Source organism: Oncorhynchus keta, chromosome 37, assembly GCF_023373465.1.
Source record: "Oncorhynchus keta strain PuntledgeMale-10-30-2019 chromosome 37, Oket_V2, whole genome shotgun sequence".
Taxonomy (NCBI): Eukaryota; Metazoa; Chordata; class Actinopteri; order Salmoniformes; family Salmonidae; genus Oncorhynchus; species Oncorhynchus keta.
Window position 1 is genome coordinate 3400541 of NC_068457.1, and position 26535 is coordinate 3427075.

A 26535-nucleotide genomic window follows, 5' to 3' on the forward strand; every position below is an offset into this window, starting at 1 on the left:
CGTCATCCACACTGATATGTCTGCCAGACATGCAGAGATGCGATTCGCCACCTGGTCATCAGAAGGGGGAAATATATATATAAATATATATTTAAATGTATGGTCTGGACATACATTTTGTCAGCATACTGTGTTAGTGAAATATATTTCATAAATATTGTATACAGTGTGATTAGAAAGTATTCAGTCCTTACAGCCTTATTATAAAACTGATTAATATAAAACAAAATATTATCAATCTACACACAATTCCCCATAATGACAATGCAATAACAGGTTTTTAGACATTTTTGCAAATGTATAAAAAGATTTTAAAAACACCTTACACAACTATTCAGGATCTTTGCTATGAGACTCGAAATTGAGCTCAGGTGCATCCTGTTTCTTTTGGTCATTTATGAGATGTTTCTACAACTTGGAGTCCACCTATGGTAAATTCAATTGATTGGCACACAACTGTCTATTTAAGGTCCCACAGTATTTTTCGTCTCTCTGTTTCAAACATTCAGCCTCTTGCAAATTGAAGGAAATGTATCTCACCAGGGAAAGCATCCAAATGACACTGCGCCCCTCTGTCTCAGTATGTGTAGCCCATCTTTCTGATGCTGTCTGGTCATACAGAGCATGATATTGTTGCCCCCTGTAGCATTGAATGCAAAGGAAGCGAGCAAGCATTTGGCCTCCCTTGATAATATTTTCAATAAAATAATAGCCACTCAGTGTTCGAGCTAAACCGAGTGAGCTTAGCTGTGATTGGTCCTGGCTCACCCCAAAAGAGTGTCAAGTGAAGCCAGTTTGGCTTTAGCTTTCACATCTATCATATCACCAGAATCCAAACCTCATTGACAACAAAAAAACATGCTTTATTTGCATCCGGTGGTAAAATCGTCACATGCCTAAATTAGCCATGGATGGATATAGTTATTTGGGCTTGTGGTTTTACTTAATTTGGCCAATGATTTTAACGCCGATTCTGATCCAACCATAAATGCATACATTGTGCCCCTGGCCTGAGAGGATGGTTAAACATGTAGCTAGATTTAGTAGGCCTGGCGCGTCGTTGCCCATGAAAGGAAGTTAGGCTAGCATTTTAGCTAGGTAGCCAAGGACAACAAAAACTTCTAGCGTGTACTGTATGACAGAGTCATAGACGGTTGAGGTAACAGGATAGAGGAGAAAGGCATTGCTGGCATTTCTCTACAAATAGGGTGAGTCGACATGTTTCTTTCTACTTGCAAGCATGCACGCACACACATAAACACACACACAGAGAGAAATCCATAGCATGGACAACCACGTCATATTTAGCTTACGTTGATTGGACAACATTTTTTTGGTAGCTTTTGTTGTAACTGTATTAGCTGAATTAGTGGAGGTAGCAGCTGTTTTCTTTGCAACTTGTGGTAACTCTCCATGGTTCGAATTCAATAGTTTAGTAGTCTGAAAATGGCGGAAACATTACTTTGCTTGACCATGCTGTCGGTCATGTTTGTTACATGAGGACATCACTGGACAGATGCTGCTCTCCGGTTTTGTGATGAAACAATAGTTTGGTTTAATTTATTCTGACACTGTGTCTTCTTATTGTCTCGGCCGTAGGCCTATATATCATAGTGTCGAGGCATATGAACAGGTTATAGGTGATTTTACCCATGCACCGCTACTGGGAATAAGTCAAGGGGTACAAATACTTTCTGAAGGCACTGTGTGCCACCACCCAAAAGGGCACTTGGTGAATGGGAGGGTAAAAAGCGGCAGCTGCTCGGGCACAGGTGGACTCCTATCTGTGCACGTGCCTGCTACTAAAGTGCAACCATTTTGCTGCATATGCTCCTAAATATTTTTGTATTTAAAAAAAAAGAAAAATCCCCCAGATAAGTTGTTGCAATGATAGGCTTCCCTGTGCAGTTGTTTCAGAGTGCCCGAAAGACAAAAATGAGTGCAGATCTGTTTAATCCAGAGCCTACATGTAAAGAATATTAAAGAATGCATCAGTGATTTGCATTTCTTTCTGAAGACGTAACGGCATGGGAATGCCTGTGTCTACCACTTTTGCGTAGCCAGTTAGCGATGCCGAAACAGTCACTTTCCAAATGAAATGTTAACTCCAAAGTAGGTTTACCTGGCGGAATGATATGATCTTATGAAGATTTGTATCAATCAGGTGGTCTTTTGTTTTGCAAACTACTGTTGAGCATGCAGTACAGAAATACCACCAGCCAAACACCAGTCTCTCGAGGTGCACAATTTATTTTTTCTTCCCCTGACCTCAAAAGGTGTCTCCTGACCTGGTTTAAGAATTGTTGTGGACTTTGCTTAGGAAGCAAAAAAAAATGATTTTGAGAGTGAAAAGCTATTAAAAAAAAAGACTCCGAAACCTGGGGGGAAAAAAAAAAATCCTGTGTTTTTTTGTGTTATTATGGAGAATAAAATGATTGTTTGGTAGATTTTACCTGGCTGGTGGACCAAAACATTTGTTTCTAGGCCCTGTTCAGCCATGTCGCAAGAAGCCTAATATCCCACAAATTACTTTGTATTTTCAGTTACAGGTTTTTGTATCAACATTTTAGCTTTTTATAATAAGCGAATGTATTTACAGGGTTAAATATTTGTTTCTAGAGCACAGCATGTCCTTCAAAAGTAACTGCAGTTCATATAGGCCCAATATGCCCTATCTCAATCAATAGTATTTTTGTATATCTCCTGGTGCTCCTAAACATGTTCATTTAGATCCCTGATTAGAACAACTAATGAGGTCCAAAACATGTCACGACTCTCATTTTAACTGGCTCCACACACAGAACTACTACAATTCTGTTTTTCTTTTCTATTATAACTTTGTATGAATGTACATATCCATTTTACCGTGGTGTGTCCGTACATGCCACGTTCTTCTGTACTTGTAACTCAAAATGGTAGTAATAACACACATGACACATATAGATGAGAGTTATAAGGCCTATCCAGTTATACAGCACTCTGATATGGTGTAGTAGGCTGTGAACATTCTTCTCCTATGTGTGGCTGTGGGCTGTCACCTAATAAAACCCAGCTGGTCACAAAGACCAGCGTGGAGACCCCTAAGGTTACACCTCCCATTCCCTTCCACCATCCCCACTATAATGATTGGAATTCAGATTTATGTAAATCCAGTTTTGCATATGAAACCAGGCTTCTGCAGGGAGATGGAAAGGGCCGGTTGGAGTCTCCCGGCAACCTGGCGGTGTCTGAGTGGTGAAGGTCAGAGGGGAAAGGTCATTGGTTATTAAGGGGTGGCACCCCTGCACACAAAGCAAAGGGTTCATTGTCACAAAGACTGGGGGTGCAGTGCTGGTGTGGTGGGGGTAGTTATAGTTGCCCCAAGACAACAGAGCTAGCCTGAAATCAACCCTACATCCCCCACACACCATCCATTTTTTACCCCTGTTATTAATATCGCACTCACAATTGCGGCGTCATTTCAGACATACTCTAATTTAAAAGGCATTCTGTCTTCCCCCCCACACTAAAAGTCCCTTTCGGTTTGGTCCTCCCAATGGCTGCCAGTTATACATGACATGGGACCAAGTGTTCCTCGATACTAGTCTGCGAGAGATATGAGGATTTTGGGGTCAGTCGCTCAAGTTTTGCCCCAACTTCCCCCCCATCAAAACTAAAGTAATCTGAACTGGAGTCTCAGACGCTGACAGAGTTGAAAGTAAAGCCCCTTTTTCTCCTCCGCTCAAATGACGCTATAAAAGTAGAAACCCAGGAAGCAGTCCTCTGGGTCTGATGTGCTCTTCCTGAAAACTGCTTGTGTGTGTGTGTGTGTGTGTGTGTGTGTGTGTGTGTGTGTGTGTGTGTGTGTGTGTGTGTGTGTGTGTGTGTGTGTGTGTGTGTGTGTGTGTGTGTGTGTGTTTCAATTACCATTAGGCTGTCTGCAGTTAGCATCAGCAGCTAATGTGCGACCTAAAGAGGTTGGAGTAAGTAAGGTAAAGTTCCCCATCCTGTTTTTTCCTCTCAAACTTATTAAAAAGCGTACAACATTATACAGCATGTTTATTTAGGAAGCAATCTCTCTAAATGTATTTTTCCTGGTTTTATTATGTCTTTTGACTTTCATGTCTAAATAACTGTGCAGACGGAGGCCTGAAGCTTGTTGTATCGAGTACTTATTTCCCCTCGCTTTTAATCCGCTTAGTCTGTGTTGTGGCCAACTATAATAGTCTTTCCAGACAGTCACAAAGGGAGAGAAGTTTAGATCTGCTTGTTGTTGCTTGCTGGTTGATTGATTTTGAATATGAAGTCAATTGAATCAAGTCAATGCATGTATCACTCCTGTTCCCTCTGTGAGGTAAAACATTTAACTTCATACTTTGATCAAATGTTGTTGATTTTACGAGTTTGGCTGCTGCCGTCTAGCTGACAATTTGCCTGGTAAGCATAGTAGCACATACACACATCTTAAAGGCTGTTAATAGTTGGCTGTGAGGGGGAGGGAAGAGGTGGTGAAAATGTTGAATGTTTATGTTGGTGATGGTGTGTGCTGGGGCTACCCTCTGGTCTGAAGTGGTCATTGTTAGCTGCCTTGTCTAGACTGGCTGCCGACTGGGTGTTCTTGCTGATGCATGCAGTAAACAATGCAGCAAACTGGTGCTGAATGTTAATGTGTGTGTGTGTGTGTGTGTGTGTGTGTGTGTGTGTGTGTGTGGCCCCATAAAAAGGGGCGTGTCTCCTTTACCTAACCTCGAAATAGGAAACAGCTAGGTCTGTCCGATTTAACAGTGCATTCGGAAAGTATTCAGACCCCTACCCTTTATACACACTTTATTATGTTACAGCCTTATTCTAAAAGGGATTGAATACACATTTTTCCTCATCAATCTACACACAATACCATTTTTCAAATGTATAACAAAAACAAAAAACACTAACTGAAATACTTTATTCACATTAGTATTCAGACCCTATGAGACTCTAAATTGAGCTCAGGTGCATCCTGTTTTCATTGATAATCCTTCAGATGTTTCTACAACTTGATTGGAGTCCAAATTCAATTGATTGGACATGATTTCGAAAGGCACACACCTGTCTATATAAGTTGACAGTGCATGTCAGAGCAAAAACCAAGCCATGAGGTGGAAGGAATTGTCCGTAGAGCTACGAGACAGAATTGTGTCGAAGTACAGATCTGGGGAAGGGTACTAAAAGATTTCTACAGCGTTGAAGGTCCCCAAGAACACAGTGGTCTCAATCATTCTTAAATGGAAAAAGTTTGGAACCAACAAACTCATACCAGAGCTGTGATTGCGAGCTGTTTCCTGATGTCAACGTTGTGAACAAAGTGCCCCATGGTGTCGGTGGGGTTATGGTATGGGCAGGCATAAGCTACGGATAATGAACACAATTGCATTTTATCAATGGCAATTTGAATGCACAAAGATACCGTGACGAGATCCTGAGGACCATTGTCATGCCATTCATCCTCCGCCATCACATCATGTTTCAGCATGATAATGCAAGGCCCCACGTCGCAAGGATCTGTACACAATTTCTGGAAGCTGACTATGTCCCAGTTCTTCCATGACCTGCATACTCACAAGACATGTCATCCATTGAGCATGTGTGGGATGCTCTGGATCGATGTGTATGACAGCGTGTTCCAGTTCCGGACAATATCCAGCAACTTAGCACAGCCATTGAGGAGGAGTGGAACAACATTCCACAGGCTACAGTCAACAGCCTGATCAACTCTATGCGAAAGAGATGTGTTGTGCTGCATGAGGCAAATGGTGGTCACACCAGATATTGACTGGTTTTCTGATCCACGCCCCTACCATTTCTTTAAGGTATCTGTGACCAACAGTCATGTGAAGTCAATAGTGAAGTCAATTTATCCCCAACAGTCCACCATGGAGTGTATATATCATTATATTCATGAGCATATTAGGTTTAAAAGGAGACCTGCAAAAATCTGGCTCAAAATGTTGGAAACTAAAAAGGTAACTGGGATTCAGAGTTAAATGTTTATGTTCAAAGTTTGTTGTTTTTCATTTTTATTGTTGCAATGAGACGTATGACAAGGAGCCCCTATGTTAATAAGTGTAAGTGAAAAATGGAGATGGTAGTTGTAACCACCAAGGTAGAATTATTACATTCCTACAATGTGAAAGGTATCCATTGACCAATTTTAAATAAACAAATTATCCTACATCTGAAGAATTTACAATGTGTCCGTTTTCAGGTGGCCTGACAATGACATAAAATACCTAGGTGTTGCTATCACTACCTCTCGAGGACCAGTCTAAAACAAACTATACCTAATTAATGTATGTGATAACCATAGATCTTAGATGATGGAAGATTTTACCTCTTTATTTACAGGAAAGGTGGAAACAATTAAGATTAATATTCTCATCTAGGCTGCTATTCCCATTTCAGACTGTTCTGGTCCCAGAATCCATATTTCAACAATTACACTGTCTAATTTCAAGGTTCCTATGGCAAGGTAAAAAACGAAGGGTGGGGTACAAAACACTCCAACTGCCAAAGGAATCAGGTGTCCTGGGACTACTGGGACACCCAATTGCAACCAATGATCACTTAATCCAGATGCCGTAGTTGGCTAAATCGAACAACTCACCCAGAAAAACGGAGCATGACTCTCGAGTTAGTATAAAGTTGTTAAAAAAATTGGAATTGTTTGTGAACCGCACATCACTAGTTTAAATGCCAAATTATTGAATACAATAAACAATGTTAAACATTGTGTTTTTACTAAATATTTGTGTTACATCAACATATTTAATCATATTATCAGTAAATCCAACATGGCTATTATTATTTCTCTGGACTTTATGTTTTTAAATAATAAAACAAAAAATGGAAATTAAATATACTCAGTAATATTACTGTGTTACCCATATTTTTTGTAGATTCATTTTTACAGTGTACATTAATTTAGTGGAGTTTGGGTTTGTTTGGTTTAGGTTTGTTTTGTCTAGTTCCCGCCCCAGACGAAAACTAACCGGATTCCTGCCAGGGCTCTTGTAGTTAGACGAGTTTGACTGTGGTGGTGGTGGTGTTCTCGCTCTAGACACAGTGTTATGTCTGGACGAATGTTGAGTCTGTCTGCAGCTGTGGCTGACAGGCATGGCACGTTTTTCAGCGCTGGAGAAACTTGGCAGCAAACTGTTTATAGATGAGGCTGCCATGCTAGCAAACGTCTGTGTTCCCTCCAAGAGACAGTTTACACAGCGCAGACCTGGAACATAAAACCTAGCACCTGTAGCAGCACCTGGAAATGGCCTCTCTTAATCAGCATTTTAGGCCCATGCAGTCATTAGTTGTTCTGTTCCAACAAGCTTTTAAAGTCAACAGTAGAGCAGACTGTTGGGTTTTTATTATCAGAGTGAAAGTGAAACATTTTCGCTTGAAGTCTTGAACTTTCTATCCTCATAAGAATCCCTTCCTTTATATGGCCAGGTTATATAAGTAGTAGTAGTATGTTTTCCCTGCAATAGGCCTGTCATGTCTTATGTCTGGACACCCGTTGGAAAGATTTATTGTAGGGAGGCACTCACAGTGGACAGGTTTTAGGTTTGGATGTCTATGTATATGGATGTTGTTAGGGGAGACAAAGCAGATCCACCCTATTCAGACTGTAGCCAATATAATAATTATGTCTAGCACCACCCCAAACGGGAGTGACTGTCAGACAGAGTGAGGGGTGCTGGAGCTAGCCAAGCGCTGGATGACTTGCTCTTTGCTCCCCAGTCTGGCTCTTCTTTTATCTTATTCAAATGAAGGGGGGTGCGGATGTGTGCCCTTGGCGACAACAGATAAATTAGGTGGTGAGTCTGGGACCGGGGAAGGCGAACCGAGGGCTAGCTCCCTTTGGCTAGAATGACAATGAGCGACAGGCCAGCTGATAACAAGGTTCGATTTTCATACGCTTTAGACATCTAGGTCTATGCGTACCTGCCGGCAGGTGAGGCAGACTCGTGCCTGCGGTGGGCAGAGGTGCTTGTGCACTAATCGTCCGCTGAGCTGTGAAGGATGGCACAGAGGAGGAAACTCCATTTGAGATTCCGCCATGATGCTTTTAAAACATAGGGAGCAGACGTGGCAGACAGCTCTTAAGCTTCCCTTTTCAATCTTTAGGAAGAGATGGTTATTTGTGTCTGTTTAATACCACTATTGTCAGCTCCATATTGCGATGTTGCTATCTATTCATCCATGTTTCAAGGGTGGTGAATCACAGGGAGGGTATGTACTGTATGACTATACCTTACAGTACACACACACAACCCCAGACTATACAGGCGCTAACCGGCAACCTTCCCTCCAACCCATGGTCTGTCTCGCCCGAACTGGACCTTTTGAAACTCCCCTTTCTGTCCTGTAGCCACAGAACCAAGCAGCCTTATTTTTCCCATTTCCAGGGCTCCTTCACCCATCCAACTCCTATTTGCTTTAGGACACTCTTGTAGATGTAGTCAAGTTAATCCAGTAGCCCGGCTCATCCTTTGTCCTTCCCCTCACTTGTTTGTTTCGGTAATTTGCCAGCCAGGCCTCCGCGTGTCTTCTAATAGATGGGGTGGGGAGTTAGGGGCGAAATTAGGTGGGGCGGAAGATGGGGGATGTAGTCTAGGATTCCCTGAAGCTGCCAGGTCTGTCTGGTCTGGGAGAGGATGGGGAGGGGGCGACATCTCCCTTGGGACGAATCCGAGATGAGAGAGAAAAGATGTGTTTATTTTGTTTATCCTCTGACGCAAACTGTCAGCGAGTGGTGAGTCCCAGACATATTTCACGAGTTTGAAGGGGCACAGACATGGTGAATATGGTAAAGATGGCATGGGTGCCATGTTTTGCCCCTGGCACCTTGACCTGGTTATGACGAGACTCGAGTCCGCCCCCCCCCCCAAAGAAAATTCACTCTTCAAAGCCTGACCGATTCAGACAAGCGTCGGCCACAGTCACAGATCGAAAGTGGGTTAGCACAAGCTGTGCACTGGAACAAACATTGGCTGTGCTTCCTCGGGTTTGCTTTTCTTCCTTATGGGTCATTCCACCTCAAAAAGCAGAAGAGGATCTCAGATTGTGCTTTTACCATTGAAGAGGCCAACATTGAAACTATTAGAACTGCTGTAGCCTAATGGTTTAACTAATCCAAACCTTTTATAAAGGAAATTAACCACACTTAGAGGAGCTGTTTCCTGGACATGGGTTACGCCTAAGAGAAGGACAAACTGAATTGCTTTCATGGAGGAATGCCTTGATTTGAGAGGATGCCCATATAATTGAATTTCATTATGTGCAAAAGCTGTTGGTTTACTACCCAAAGTTGCAAAGAAAATGTTGTGATCCATTTAATAAACACAAGAGACTAACAATATTGATAATAAGGTGTGGCAGACATCTACAGTCGTGGCCAAAAGTTTTGAGAACGACACAAATATTAATTTTCACAAAGTCTGCTGCCTCAGTTTGATGACAATCTGCACATACTCCAGAATGTTATGAAGAGTGATCAGATGAATTGCAATTAGTCCCTCTTTGCCATGCAAATGAACTGAATCAAACAAAAAAAAAAACATTTCCACTGCATTTCAGCCCTTCCAAGTCCCTTCCTGGTGCTTCATTGCAGTGGCTTTAGTTTTTCTCTCTGTTTTGCAATTCCGTTCTTGTAAAGATATATTGGCCCGAAATACATTTGAAATCCATTCATGGGTTCAAATGTGGTGAAATAAATGTCAACTGAAAAAGCACTGCACTGTGGTGCACTTCATGTCATTATGTCACGTCTGCCTGCTTATCACCCTTATAGTGTTTGTGTGTGTGTTATGTCCACTTAGTGTGTGTGTGTGTGTGTGTATTCCCATACTTGTGCGTCCAGTTCGCCTCAGTTGGTAGAGCGTGGCACTTTCAATTCCAGGGTTGTGTGTTCGATTCCCATGGGGGACCAGTATGAAAAATGTATACACTCACTACTACTGTAACGTGGCTCTGGATTAGAGCGTCTGCTAAAATGACAAAAGCATTTATGTAAACATGTGTTTGTGAATGCCTCTTAACTAGGCATATGAGTCTCATATACAGCAGCTCAGTAAAACTGTGTTTGAATGGGTGTGGGTTGCTTCGGTGTCTGGAAATGCTTAACAGACACGCCGGGCAGCAATTGAAACTAGCTCTGAGATGTTAAGCTATTTCTGAAAACATAAAATACAGAGGCAGAGATTTTAAAGAGCAACAATTCTGGTTTTGTTTTGTCTTAATGGTCCCCTTTCCTCCTGACTAGATGACAACCATAGTTCCACTAGACCTGTTTTCCGACAGCTGTTGTCTGGACTCACCGCTCATTCTATCAAATCCATTTAGACTCCTTCATGCGTGGCCCTGCTGTTTGGGTTGAAATAATTACTATAACTTGAGTTTGATTAAAGCACAGTCAGCTTTGTTTATTGAACATTTTCTCCCCCAAGACTTGTCCAAACAAAGACTCCAGGAAGGTTTCCCATTACGTTGGGCCTTTTCACCCTCTCTCTCTCTCCCCCACCCACCACCTAAGCCACTAGGCATGTGTGAACATACACTCACAAACACCTATGAAGTTCACCAAAGCTCCAGCCATAAGCTGGGTGTTGGGTGGTGCATGCTTTGCTTGCAGTTCAATTGGCTCTTCTGAGAAAGCGGAGTCTCAGAATTTCACTGAAAGCTCCACATACTGGTATTGATTTTTGCAATATAGTTTTTAACAATGTTTAGATACAATGCCAACAAAAATGTAAAGTTATAGAAGTCAGACTACTTCACTGTATGTTTTCTCCTAGTTTGGTTGAGTATAAATTGACAAAAATATTGTCATATTATATTTGGGACATATCCCCCAGCCCTACTGACTAACCTCTAAGTTCCCAACTTTTTGACTGAGCTGATCAGTGTTAGCATCTACGCTATAATTTCCCTATATAAGGCAAAAGGTGATTCCTCACAAACAAAAAATACCATGTTTTTATTGGTTTTCACAAAATGTAACCCATAGAAGGGTCCCTTTGGACCCTTTGGACCCTTTTGATATCATAACCGCCATCGATAAAAGACAGTACTGTGCAGCCGTCTTCATCGACCTCGCCAAGGCTTTCGACTCTGTCAATCACCAAATTCTTATCGGCAGACTCAACAGCCTCGGTTTTTCGGATGACTGCCTTGCCTGGTTCACCAATTACTTTGCAGACAGAGTTCAGTGTGTCAAATCAGAGGGCATGCTGTCCGGTCCTCTGGCAGTCTCTATGGGGGTGCCACAGGGTTCAATTCTCGGGCCGACTCTTTTCTCTGTATATATCAATGATGTTGCTCTTGCTGCGGGCGATTCCCTGATCCACCTCTACGCAGACGACACCATTCTATATACTTTCGGCCCGTCATTGGACACTGTGCTATCAAACCTCCAAACGAGCTTCAATGCCATACAGCACTCCTTCCGTGGCCTCCAACTGCTCTTAAACGCGAGTAAAACCAAATGCATGCTTTTCAACAGATCGCTGCCTGCACCCGCATGCCCGACTAGCATCACCACCCTGGATGGTTCCAACCTTGAATATGTGGACATCTATAAGTACCTAGGTGTCTGGCTAGACTGCAAACTCTCCTTCCAGACTCACATCAAACATCTCCAATCAAAAATCAAATCCAGAGTCGGCTTTCTATTCCGCAACAAAGCCTCCTTCACTCACGCTGCCAAGCTTACCCTAGTAAAACTGACTATCCTACCGATCCTTGACTTCGGCCATGTCATCTACAAAATGGCTTCCAACACTCTACTCAGCAAACTGGATGCAGTCTATCACAGTGCCATCCGTTTTGTCACTAAAGCACCTTATACCACCCACCACTGCGACTTGTATGCTCTAGTCGGCTGGCCCTCACTACATATTCGTCGCCAGACCCACTGGCTCCAGGTCATTTACAAGTCCATGCTAGGTAAAGCTCCGCCTTATCTCAGTTCACTGGTCACGATGGCAACACCCATCCGTAGCACGCGCTCCAGCAGGTGTATCTCACTGATCATCCCTAAAGCCAACACCTCATTTGGCCGCCTTTCGTTCCAGTACTCTGCTGCCTGTGACTGGAACGAATTGCAAAAATCGCTGAAGTTGGAGACTTTTATCTCCCTCACCAACTTCAAACATCAGCTATCCGAGCAGCTAACCGATCGCTGCAGCTGTACATAGTCTATAGGTAAATAGCTCACCCTTTTTCACCTACCTCATTCCCATACTGTTTTTATACTGTTTTTATTTATTTACTTTTCTGCTCATTTGCACACCAATATCTCTACCTGTACATGCCCATCTGATCATTTATCACTCCAGTGTTAATCTGCAAAATTGTATTATTCGCCTACCTCCTCATGCCTTTTGCACACATTGTATATAGACTGCCCATTTTTTTTCTACTGTGTTATTGACTTGCTAATTGTTTACTCCATGTGTAACTCTGTGTTGTCTGTTCACACTGCTATGCTTTATCTTGGCCAGGTCGCAGTTGCAAATGAGAACTTGTTCTCAACTAGCCTACCTGGTTAAATAAAGGTGAAATAAATAAAAAAAAAGAAAAAAAAAAAGATTGTTGACTTATTTGACATTTGTAACTTAAAGCATAATTGAGAAATAATTAATTGAAGTTGCAATATTTGTGACATTTTGGCCTTACCCAGGCCTCCTTTAAAACTCCATAATGTTTGTAGGTTCTAGAAAGATTGGTGTTTCCCGCTTTCTCTGTAATATGAGTATTTTTATTTCAATAACAATTTTCCTACATTTAATATTTCAATATTGAAAAATATATTTTCAATATTCATGTTTTTATTTTCCGTTATTCATAAATGAATGTAATTAAACAAAATTGTTATTGAAATCAAAATACTACTAGTATTACAGTGCAGTGACATAAATGTTTGCTTTGTAGCACCTACAGATGAAGTCTTAAAGGAGGCCTGGGTGAGGCCAAAATGTCACAAATATGTCAACAATCCTTCCTCCAAAGGACTGTTCTATGGATATCATTTTGTTACATCATGGCTTTTTTCCTTTTAGTTTTGTGAGAAATCACCCGAAAGCTAAATAATTCACTGAGCCCAACTTCCCCCTTGCCACTCCTTTTTTTCCTCACCCATATCAATAGTGTGAGTATACCCAGTCTAAAGTTCCCACACTTGTTAGTTGTGTGACTGTGGCTCCAAAGTCAATGAAAAGTGATGTGCTTTGTCACCCCCCTTGTGTCTCTCTATCACTCTTCTCTGTCTAGGTCTCTCGCTGCTCTGCCCTTCTCAGTGACTCTGCACAGTGCAAACGTGCCCTGTCTGCTCTGAGCATTGCAACCCCTTTCAACACAGTCTTTTCTCATCTACAACCCCCTCTGTCACAGACACACACAGACATGAGCACACACACCCCTCCTTCCTGCCCATGTGAACAGACAGTTTTACAGACTGATAACCCCCACCCTTCATTGTACACACACACACACACAATCTGCTATCTGGCCACTCCCAACTTCCCACGACTAAAGGCCTCGGCATGCTTCGGTTTGGCATGCACCTAACACCGAACGAGTGCGCTCGCTTACTCCCTTAAAATACTTTTGTTTGAAAAATGAGAAAAGGTACTGTTTGTCCATCTGTTTTTTACTGAGGAGATCTTAGTCATACAATTTTTCATCAAACTAAAATGTAAAACGAGTCATCTATTGTTGAATGACAACAAACACTTGAAGACTGTTGACCAATGACCAAGGAAGGGGCGTAGACTTTCTGCACGAACAGCTGAAAAAAAAAAACCTTGCCAAAGACTAAAATGAACATAACTTCATAAAATGTCTTCATAATATATGTACTTTCTGTTCCAAACTGTTTTGGATGAGAAGTGCATAGACCTTTTGGGGGCCGGGTGATTCAAAACAACAACAAAAAAATCATGCAACTGTGGTCATAGACTCGTTGAGCAATTGTTACAAGAGGGGAAAGCAGCACAAACTATTTTGAACTGGAATAAATGCTGCCCTTCAGATTGATTTATATAACCCTTCTTACATCAGCTGATATCTCAAAGTGCTGTACAGAAACCCAGCCAAAAACCCAGACAGCAAGCAATGCAGGTGTATGTCACGTTCTGACATTAGTTCCTTTATTTATTTATCTTTATTTTAGTTGGTCAGGGCGTGAGTTGGAGTGGGCATTCTATGTTGTTTTTCTATGTTTTGTTCTGTTGTTATATTTCTATGTGTTTGGCCTAGTATGGTTCTCAATCAGAGGCAGGTGTCAGTCTCTGATTGGGAGCCATATTTAGGTAGCCTGTTTTCTATTGTGTTTTGTGGGTGGTTGTATCCTGTGTTAGTGTTTTCACCATACAGGACTGTTTCCATAGCCGCAGGCAGAACAGTTAAAACTGGAGCAGCAGCACGGCCAGGTGGACTGGGGACAGCAAGGAGTCATCATGCCAGGTAGTCCTGAGGCATGGTCCTAGGCTCACGTCCTCTGAGAGAGAGAGAGAGAGAGAGAGAGAGAGAGAGAGAGAGAGAGAGAGAGAGAGAGAGAGAGAGAGAGAGAGAGAGAGAGAGAGAGAGAGAGAGAGAGAGAGAGAGAGAGAGAGAGAGAGAGAGAGAGAGAGAGAGAGAGAGAGAGAGAGAGAGAGAGAGAGAGAGAGAGAGAGAGAGAGAGAGAGAGAGAGAGAGAGAGAGAGAGAGAGAGAGAGAGAGAGAGAGAGAGAGAGAGAGAGAGCATACTTAAATTCACACAGGACACCAGATAAGACGGGAGAAGTACTCCACATATAACAGACTGACCCCAGCCCCCCGACATCTAAACTACTGCAGCATAAATACTGGAGGCTGAGACAGGAGGGGTCAGGAGACACTGTGGCCCCATCCGATGATACCCCCGGACAGGGCCAAACAGGCAGGAGATAACCCCACCCACTTTGCGGGAAGAGGGATATCTTCAACCACCAACTTACCATCCTGAGACATGGCCGAGTATAGCCCAAAAAGATCTCCGCCACGGCACAACCCAAGGGGGGCGCCAACCCAGATAGAAAGATCACGTCAGTGACTCAACCCACTCAAGTGATGCACCCCTCCTGGGGACGGAATGGAAGAGCACCAGTAAGCCAGTGACTCAGCCCCTGTAATAGGGTTAGAGGCAGAGAATCCCAGTGGAGAGAGGGGAACCGGCCAGGCAGAGACAGCAAGGGCAGTTCGTTGCTCCAGAGCCTTTCCTTTCACCTTCACACTCCTGGGCCAGACTACACTCAATCATATGACCTACTGAAGACATGAGTATATTATGAGTCTTCAGTAAAGACTTAAAGGTTGAGACCAAGTCTGCGTCTCTCACATGGGTAGGAGCTCTATAGGAGAAAGCCCTGCCTCCAGCTGTTTGCTTAGAAATTCTAGGGACAATTAGGAGGCCTGCATCTTGTGATATGTACGGCAGGACCAAATCGGAAAGATAGGTAGGAGCAAGCCCATGTAATGCTTTGTAGGTTAGCAGTAAAACCTTGAAATCAGCCCTTGCCTTAACAGGAAGCCAGTGTAGGGAGGCTAGCACTGGAGTTCTGGTTCTAGTCAGGATTCTAGCAGCCGAATTTAGCACTAACTGAAGTTTATTTAGCACTTTATCCGGGTAGCCGGAAAGGAGAGCATTGCAGTAGTCTAACCTAGAAGTAACAAAAGCATGGATTCATTTTTGGACAGAAAGTTTCTGATTTTTGCAATGTTACGGAGATGGAAAAGAGCTGTCATTGAAACAGTCTTGATATGTTCGTCAAAAGAGAGATCAGCGTCCAGAGTAACGCCGAGGTCCTTCACAGTTTTATTTGAGACTACTGTACAAGCATCAAGATTAATTGTCAGATTCATCAGAATATCTCTTTGTTTCTTGGGACCTAGAACAAGCATCTCTGTTTTGTCCGAGTTTAAAAGTAGAGAGTTTTCAACCATCCACTTCCTTATGTCTGAAACACAGGCTTCTAGCGAGGGCAATTTTGGGGCTTCACATTGTTTCATTGAAATGTACAGCTGTGTGTCATCCGCATAGCAGTGAAAGATAACATTATGTTTTCGAATGACATCTCCAAGAGGTAAAATATATAGTGAAAACAAAATGGTCCTACAACGGGGAACACCGAAATTTACAGTTGATTTGTCAGAGGACAAACCGATATCTTTCCGACAGATAAGATCTAATGCAGGCCAGAACTTGTCCCTGTAGACCAATTTGGGTTTCCAATCTCTCCAAGAGAATGTGGTGATATATGGTATCAAAAGCAGAACTAAGGTCTAGGAGCACGATGACAGATGCAGAGCCTCGGTCTGACGCCATTAAAAGGTCATTTACCACCTTCAAAAGTGCAGTCTCAGTGCTATTATGGGGTCTAAAACCAGACTGAAGCATTTCGTATACATTGTTTGTCTTCAGGAAGGCAGTGTGTTGCTGCACAACAGCTTTTCTAAAAATGTTGAGAGGAATTCAAGATTTGATATAGGCCGATAGCTTTTAAGATATTTTCTGGATCAAGGTTTGGCTTTTTCAAGAGAGGCTTTATTACTGCCACTTTCAGTGAGTTTGGTACACATCCGGTGGATAGAGAGCCGTTTATTATGTTCAACATAGGAGGGCCAAGCACAGGAAGCAGCTCTTTCAGTAGTTTAGTTCGAATAGGGTCCAGTATGCAGCTTGAGGGTTTGAGACCATGCTTTTTTTCATCATTGTGTCAAGAGATATAGTACTAAACCACTTTAGTGTCTCTTGATCCTAGGTCCTGGCAGAGTTGTGCAGACTCAGGACAACTGATCTTTGGAGAAATACACAGATTTAAAGAGGAGTCCATCATTTTCTTTCTAATGATCATGATCTTTTCCTCAAAGAATTTATTATTGCTGTGAAAAGTGAAAGCGATCCTCTCTTGGGGAATGCTGCTTTTTAGTTAGCTTTGCGACAGTATAGGCAGAGGGAGTCTGGACGGGCATCAAATAATAGCATGACTTTTGATGCTCCTTGGTTGGGGTCTGAGCAGATTATATGTTGCGATTGCAAACGTAATAAATGGTGGTCCGATAGTCCAGAAACACGAGGAAAAACATTAAGATCCACAACATTTATTCCATGGGACAAATCTAGGTACAGAGACATGTTGGACAAAACCCACTGAGTCGATGATGGCTCCAAAAGCCTTTTGGAGTGGGTCTGTGGACATTTCCATGTGAATATTAAAATCACCAAAAATGTGCATATTTTCTGCTATGACTGCAAGGTCCGACAGGAATTCAGGGAACTCAATGAGGAATGCTGTATATGGCCCAGGAGGCCTGTAAACAGTAGCTATAAAAAGTGATTGAGTAGGCTGCATAGATTTCATGACTAGAAGCTCAAAAGACGAAAACGTCGGGGGGGGGTTTGTAAATAGAAATTTGCTATCGTAAATGTTAGCAGCACCTCCGCCTTTGCGGGATACACGGGGGATATGGTCACGAGTGTAACCAGGAGGTGAGGCCTCATTTTAACACAGTAAATTCATCAGGCTTAAGCCATGTTTCAGTCAGGCCAATCACATCAAGATTATGATCAGTGATCAGTTCATTGACTATAACTGCCTTTGAAATGAGGGATCTAACATTAAGTAGCCCTATTTTGAAATGTGAGGTATCACGATCTCTTTCAATAATGGCAGGAATGGAGGAGGTCTTTATTCTAGTGAGATTGCTAAGGCGAACACCACCATGTTTATTTTTGCACAACCTAGGTCGAGCACAGACACGGTCTCAATGGGGATAGCTGAGCTGACTACACTGACTGTGCTAGTGGCAGACTCCACTAAGCTGGCAGGCTGGCTAACAGCCTGCTGCCTGGCCTGCACCCTATTTCATTGTGGAGCGAGAGGAGTTATGAGAGCACCCCTCCAGCTAGGATGGAGTATGTCACTCCTCAACAGGCCAGGCTTGGTCCTGTTTGTGTGTGAGTCCCAGAAAGAGGGCCACTTATCTACAAATTCTATCTTTTGGGAGGGGCAGAAAACAGTTTTCAACCAGCGATTGAGTTGTGAGACTCTGTTGTAGAGCCCATCACTCCCCCTAACTGGGAGGGGGCCCAGAGACAATTATTCGATGCCGACCCATCTTTCTAGCTGATTTACAGGCTGAAGCTATGTTGCACTTGGTGCCGACGTTGATAACAATATCTCTATACTCTCTACACTTGCCAGTTTTAGCTTTAGCCAGCACCATCTTCAGATTAGCCTTAACGTCAGTAGCCCTGCCCCCCCCTGGATGATTCGTTTTAAGTCTAATACTGCGGGTAAATGGAGTCCCCAATGACTAGGGTTTTCAATTTGTCAGAGCTAATGGTGGGAAGCTTCGGCGTCTCAGACCCGTAACAGGAGGAGTAGAGACAAGAGAAGGCTCGGCCTCTGACTTATTTTCCACCATAATGTGATTTTGTGGATTTTTTTTCTCATTTTGTCTGTCGTAGTTGAAGTGTACCTATGATGAAAATTACAGGCCTCTCTCATCTTTTTAAGTGGGAGAACTTAAACAATTGGTGGCTGACTAAATACTTTTTTGCCCCACTGTACATTGTGTGCAAAAGGCATGAGGAGGTAGGCGAATAATTACAATTTTGCAGATTATCACCACTTGCCTATTTGTGGCACACAGGGGCGCCAGACAGTCCAACACCAACAACACGCCAGACAGTTAAACATTTGTTTAAGGCAATGGTATTGCTGTTGTGATTAATTGTGTAGTTTTGGGTACCGGTAGATAGGAGGACTGCTAACACCTTATTTATTTTCTAGGAGACAAACTGTGAGTCAGTGAGGGTGGTGAAAGGGAAAGAGCCACGGAGAGAGACTTCAGAGAACAGTGTCACAGCCACGGCAGGACCAGGTGTCACCCTTGTTGCCAGCAGCACCCGTATTGGGAACAGTGGCAGAGCATTGTCCAGTTACCTCAGTGATGGCACAAAACCATATCAGCCACACCCACTATTTATAGAACCACAAACTCTTGCCAACAGAGTGTTGACGTTTCAAGAGAGATGGTTTCGCGATTTCCCCTGGCTACATTATAATCCATCAATAAAAGGAGTGTTGTGTTTTCACTGTAGCCACGGGTTTTCAAGCCAGCCATCTTTTGGCCAAAGAGCAGATGCTGACTTCATTAGTGCAGGATTTAGGCCATTGAAAAATTCACAGCACATCAAAACTGCCAAACCCACCGCCACTTTGTAACTGTAGCAGCACACCAGCTAAATCCAATCAGTGTCCAGTTATATAAACAGAAGGAGGACCAGCATTGCTTGATGAAAATGTGGTCCTTCTGTGGCTAAAGCATGGCGCTTGACGCCAGGTAGTGGGGACGGGACCACCCATACGTAGAATGTATGCATTGCTTGCTAAATGAAAATTGTTAAAAGTTTGGTGCGGCATGTAGTAAGACAGGGACAAGCCTTTAGAGGCCACACGGATGACAGTGGGAATTTATACCAGCGTTTGAAACTTAGGGCAGAAGAGGATGATCTCATTTTACTGAAGTGGTTAACAGAGCGTACCACAATGTACACAGGCCCCAAAGCACAGAATGAAATTCTGAACATCATGGCCAATACAGTCATTTGAGGTATTGCAGCTGAGATTAGGTCTCTTCCGATTGTACAATTTTCATTAATTGTTGATGGTACTCAAGATGTCTCTGGTGCTGAACAGGAGAGTGTCTGTCTGTGTTATGTTGACCATGACCTTGTCCCTCACGAGGAGTTTATTGGGCTATACAGGGTGTCGGAGACAACAGGCGAGGGCATTGCGAAAGTGGCAACTGATGTGTTGTTGAGACTCAATTTGCCCATGTCTGGCTTATGTGGGCAGAGTTACAATGGTGCCTCAAACATGGCGGGAAAATACACAGGTGCACAGGCAATTGTGAGGAGGCAGCAACCATTAGCCCTCTATGTCCATTGTGGAGCACACTATGTGAATCTGATTACACAGGCTGGCTGCTCAGCCTCCCCACTCATCCGGAATTCCCTTTCCTGGGTCCATCAGTTAGGTGTCCTCTATGGCCAGTCAGGAAAGTTTAAGAGCATGTTTGAATCAATTGCCACGTCCAAAGATACAAATCGGACCACCCTGAAACCCCTATGTCCAACAAGGTGGACTGTGCGGATTACTGCTATTAGAGCTGTGCTAGGGCACTGTGAGAGGGTACTAAGCAGCCAAGAGGAGATGGCAAAATCTGCATCAAATCAAATGTATTTTTCACACATACACATGGTTAGCAGAAGTTAATGCGAGTGTAGCGAAATGCTTGTGCTTCTAGTTCCGACAATGCAGTAATAACCAACGAGTAATCTAACTAACAATTCCAAAACTACTACCTTATACACACACAAGTGTAAAGGGATAAAGAATATGTACATAAAGATATATGAATGAGTGATGGTACAGAGCGGCATAGGCAAGATGCAGTAGATGGTATCGAGTACAGTATATACATATGAGATTTTTTATTTTTATATTTCACCTTTATTTTACCAGGTAGGCTAGTTGAGAACAAGTTCTCATTTGCAACTGCGACCTGGCCAAGATATAGCATAGCAGTGTGAACAGACAACATAGAGTTACACATGGAGTAAACAATTAACAAGTCAATAACACAGTAGAAAAAAAAGGGGAGTATATATACATTGTGTGCAAAAGGCATGAGGAGGTAGGCGAATAATTACAATTTTGCAGATTAACACTGGAGTGATAAATGATCAGATGGTCATGTACAGGTAGAGATATTGGTGTGCAAAAGAGCAGAAAAGTAAATAAATAAAAACAGTATGGGGATGAGGTAGGTGAAAATGGGTGGGCTATTTACCAATAGACTATGTACAGCTGCAGCGATCGGTTAGCTGCTCAGATAGCAGATGTTTGAAGTTAGTGAGGGAGATAAAAGTCTCCAACTTCAGCGATTTTTGCAATTCGTTCCAGTCACAGGCAGCAGAGAACTGGAACGAAAGGCGGCCAAATGAGGTGTTGGCTTTAGGGATGATCAGTGAGATACACCTGCTGGAGCGCGCTACGGATGGGTGTTGCCATCGTGACCAGTGAACTGAGATAAGGCGGAGCTTTACCTAGCATGGACTTGTAGATGACCTGGAGCCAGTGGTTCTGGCGATGAATATGTAGCGAGGGCCAGCTGACTAGAGCATACAGGTCGCAGTGGTGGATGGTATAAGGTGCTTTAGTAACAAAACGGATGGCACTGTGATAAACTGCATCCAGTTTGCTGAGTAGAGTTTTGGAAGCTATTTTGTAGATGACATCGCCGAAGTCGGTAGGATAGTCAGTTTTACTAGGGTAAGTAGTGGTAAGTAGTGGTTTCTTTGCAGCAATTCGACCACGAAGGCCTGATTCATGCAGTCTCCTCTGAAAAGTTGATGTTGAGATGTGTCTGTTACTTGAACTCTGAAGCATTTATTTGGGCTTCAATTTCTGAGGCTGGTAATTGAGCTTATCCTGTGCAGCAGAGGTAACTCTGGGTCTTCCTTTCGGCTATCCTCATGAGAGGCAGTTTCATCATAGCGCTTGATGGTTTTTCTGACTGCACTTTCAGAAGTTCTTGAAATTTTCAGGATTGACTGACCTACATGTCTTAAAGTAATATTGGACTGTCGTTTCTCTTTTCTTATTTGAGCTGTTCTTGCCATTGTTCAACACTTTTGTGGTTAATACATTATTCCATGTGTGGTATTTCATAGTTTTGATGACTTCACTGTTTTTCTACAATGTAGAAAATAGTCAAAACAAAGAATAACCCTTGAATGAGAAGGTGTGTCCAAACTTTTGACTGGTACTGTATGTAAATAAAGTTTTTGTTTTTAATTTTTAATACATTTTCTAACATTTCTAAAAGCCTGTTTTTGCTTTGTCATTCATTTTAAAATGAAGCTGTAACGAAACAAAATGTGTAAATAGTCAAGGTGTTTGAATACTTTCAGAAGGCACTGTATACGTAATATTATTTATTTATTATTCTTTAAAAGAACAATAAAATACTATACAATACACATACAATAAAAATGTCCGCTACTATCCGTAGGTGCTCTGGTCAGGGTGAGCGTTCGCTCCCACCTTCCCAGAGATGCCGGCAAAGCAAGGCCCTGCTCCCAGCCCAAAGGGATTTTCTAATGTAGGGGAAAACCAAGCTCCACCTGTCGTCCAGGCCGGCATGGAAGCGAGCGCACCCATAACTACCACGACCAGAAGACAGACCGCTCACAGCATGAAACCAAACCATAAAACATAAATAGCGAAAGCAAAACATACAATAATCCCATCCCCACCCTCACTCCTGATTTAGAGGAACTCAAACATTTATATTGTACATTCATTTATATAATTATTCCAACACTCTTCAACTCCACCCTTCAGACAGCCACAGATCAACCCATGTTTCCCAATAAATCGTCATTCTACCATTTCCTCTCAGAATACATCTCTCCATTCTCCCATGGTGTCTTACTAGAGACTCACACCTCCCCATCTGCAACATTTATTCTGAAAAAATAAACCCTAAAAATATAATTTTTACCCAAGAGCACAATGATATTTCCCATTGACTGACTGTGGCCCTTCAAATCCCCAGCAATACAGTTTGCAGGTCCAACTGCACCCGGATATTATGGGATAACAACCATCCCTGGACCAGACTCCAAAAACATTTGCATTTGCATTCCTCAAGATAAGCCATTCAGGAGCATGAAGGGGAGCGCGGCTGAATCAACAATAAGATGAACAACTTCCATTTCGTTTGCCTTTCTCATAACAATATTACTTCTCTCATGCAATGGTTCGTCTGTTCAAATGATCCAGAAACGATAGATACAATAATGCACTTCCAGTAGTCCATTTTCTATGTCGGTTGTAAAGTATTTTGTCTGTAATGTCTTTACAGCTTTCTCCATTGGTATTGGTATCGACTAATGGGGTTCGTAATAAATCAAATAAAAATGTAAATTAATAACAACACAAAACGACTTCTCACAAGACACAATGTTGGTTGTAGACGATGTAGCTGGCTTCATTGTTGCTTTGATATATAGCCTCTGATATGATGTAAGCCTAGCCTATGATATAGGGTACCCAATAACACCATGTCCCTGGATTCTACATAATATCATTTGGCTCTGTCTATGGAACCCCCAAGGGGGGGAGACTGAGTGTTTGGGCTGGAGAGCTGAAGCCCAGCTGGATAGGGAGAGAGGGGGCCTAGGGAGGGGGGTGAAGAAAGGGAGAAAGCAAGCCAGTGGGCACTGCGATGTGGTCCTATAACTAGGCCACTCCGGAACATTCAATATTATCTTGGTAAGCATCTCCAGTATATATTTGGCCTTGTGTTTTATGTTATTGTCCTGTTGAAAGGTGAATTTCTCTCGCAGTGTCTGGTGGAAAGCAGACCGAGCCATTATCTTTGTTTTTATCAAAAAAAAAACTCCCTAGTCCTTACCAATGACAAGCATACCCATAACATGATGCAGCCACCACCATGCTTGAAAATATGAAGAGTGGTACTCAGTGTTGTGTTGGATTTGCCCCAAACATAACGCTTTGTACTGAGGACATAAAGTTAAATAAATAAAGTAATAAAGACAAAGTTAATTTCTTGGCCAATTTTTTTCTGCAGTTTTACTGTAGTGTCTTATTGCAAACATGATGCATGTTTTGTAATATTTGTATTCTGTACAGGCTTCCTTCTTTTCACTCTGTCATTTAGGTTAGTATTGTGGAGTAACTCCAATCTTGTTGATCCAGCCTGTGTTTCTCCTATCCCTGTTTTAAAGTCACCGTTGGCCTCATGGTTTCCTTCCTCTCCAGCAACTGAGTTAGGAATGACGCCTGTTTCTCTGTAGTGACTGGGTGTATTGATATCTTCACCATGCTAAAAGGGATATTCAATGTCTGTTTTTGTCTTTTTTTTTTCATCTACCAATTGATGCCTTTTATTGGAAAACCTCCCTGGTCTTTGTGGTTGAATCTGTGTTTGCAATTCACTGCTCGACTGAGAAGACCTTTACAATTATTGTATGTGTGGGGTACAGAGATGAGGTAGTCATTCAAAAATGTTAAACACTATTATTGCACACAGAGTGAGTCCATGCAACTTATTACGTGACTTGTTAAGCAAATTTTCAGGCTTGCCATAAAGGTGTTGAATACTTATTGACTCAAGACATTTCAGCGTTTCGTCTTTTATTTAATTGTAAAAACATAATTCCACTTTGACCTTATGGGGTATTGTGTGTAGGTCAGTGACACAACATTTCAATTGAATCCATTTTAAATTCAGGCTGTAACACAACAAAATGTGGCCTTTGTGTTTCTTTTCCATAACTGTTGACTTTAATAACTTGAGGAATACTAGTAACATACTTTTGTATTATCTGCAGGTTTGTGTATTTAAGGTTGTAAATAAATGTGTTATGAAGAAGTGTAATTTACAGTAAATTATTAAATGTATAGGAATGTGCTTTGCAGTGGTAATTCTGGTCATTTCCTTTCTCTCATATTTCAAGTAAAATTAACTCAATCAAAAAAAAACAGGCTAGACTCAATGGCTTGGGCCACATTGGAGCTGTCCTTTTTTCACCCTCCTCATCCCTCTCTTTCAGTCTTTCTCATATCATTATCCCCTCCATCTTTGACCCATCTGTCTTTCTGTGGTCTGTCCTACCACTCCCCCTAACCCACTCTCTCCCTCTGGAAAAGGAGGTCTGTTTGTTCTCTTTCCTTGCCTCCTCCCTCTACTTGCCCCCCATATTTGTGAGCGAGAGGGAGGGGGGTTGCAGGAAGTCAGCTGTTGTGTCTGTCGAGGAATGTGTGTGAGAAAAAGTGGGGACAAGGCTGCAGACTTTTGTGAGTCGCAGTGTGTGTGTCATCTCGCTCACCAAAGTTCAGGTATTAGTAGGTAACACGATGCAGCCGGTTTCAGGAGGCCCCCACCACCACTCTCACTGTGTTCAAACTCCATGTAGCGGTGAGTTGTGCATTCTTGGATTGGGGATTTTACTATTTGTGTATCTTGTATTTTAATGATTGTGTAAAGTTCATAATGCATTTGTAGTTTTTATTCCCAAGTCAAAAGTGTAACGCGATGAGTCTGTGCTCATTTTCTAGACTTTCTCGAATTTCAGTTTATTCTCCAATTGTGTGGTTGTCTGTGTTTAGCTACTGCGATAAAAGCCTTTGTTGATGTCTGAGGATGGCAAACTCTCCTTGAATACAGTTGCAAGTCAGACAACATTGTGTAATAGTTGCTGGTAAGAGTTATGGAATTTTGCAACAAACTATTATCAAGTCTGTCTAGCCTGCGAGAGCATTTCAGTATCTGGGTTATGTGCACACTCTTTGCATAGCTTGGTCTCTTTGTCATCTTGAATAGAATAGGTTAGACTGTTTCACAGAGGAAGCTACTGTGTTATCTTATGCTTTGCTTATCTGTTTAGTTAGGCTGTCTGTGTTTGATGGAAGTAGTTGCTTGGGACAAATGTCCCTGCTGGGTTTTTTATGTAGGGCTATCCGTAAACTTTCTCTCACTCTTTCTCTCTGACTGCTGAAGTGTCACAAAGTGTGTCTGAGTTAGTGTGTGTGTGTGTGCGTGTGTGCGTGCGTGCGTGCGTGCGTGCGTGCGTGCTCCGTCTGTCTGGGGTCACATGGGGGAGGGGAAGGTCAGGCTGTCCTGCCCTGTCTCCAAACAAAGATTGTTCTGTCTGTCTGCATCGACACTGTTGTGAACTCTGCTGGGGAAAAGAGCTCCCATCGCCCCAGGATCAATAGAGCCTCTAAGCGGACCACTAACTTCACTCTTTTCACTTCACATGCACAGACAGAAAGACAAACAGAGACGCACAGGCACAAACATACTGTACACAAACACCTTTTGGCGTGTATCACTATGGTGATGATCACTGGTGATATTCAAACATAAGACATTAAACATTTCACAGTGAGGTCTACCTACACCTGTTGTATTCGGCGCATGTGACAAATACATGTGCTTTGATTTTAATGGATTCTGTTGGTATTTTCCAGGAAGTAAATAACAAACTTTTCACTGGAAGCAGCCAATCAAATTAAATAACATTTTATTTGTCACATGTGCCGAATACAACAGGTGTAGGTAGACCTTACCGTGTAATGCTTACTTACAAGCCCTTAACCAACAATGCAGTTGAAGAAATAGAGTTAAGAAAATATTTAGAAAATAAACTAAATAAAATCTAAATGTAATAAAATCAAAAACTAACGCAAGATTTACATAACAGTAATGAGGCTATATACAGGGGGTAGTCCGGGTGGCCATTTGATTGTTCAGCAGTCTTATGGCTATGCGGTAGAAGCTGTTAAGGAGCCTTTTGGTCCTACTTGGCCATGCGGTAGCAAAGTCTATGACTTGGGTGACTGGAATCTTTGACAATTCTTTGGGCCTTCCTCTGACACCGCCAAGTATATAGGTCCT

The 26535-nt window shown here is 42.4% G+C and overlaps 2 protein-coding genes across 3 annotated transcripts in view; both read left to right on the forward strand.

The window, feature by feature from the left end:
• The window catches only part of LOC118370065 (protein TMEPAI-like), a 79668-nt gene that overhangs the window by 37421 nt on the left and 15712 nt on the right, over window positions 1–26535 (forward strand). The window lies entirely within an intron of this gene.
• Window positions 1–26535, forward strand: part of LOC127916587 (uncharacterized) — a 184401-nt gene that overhangs the window by 760 nt on the left and 157106 nt on the right. The gene's annotated exons all lie outside the window — the stretch shown is intronic.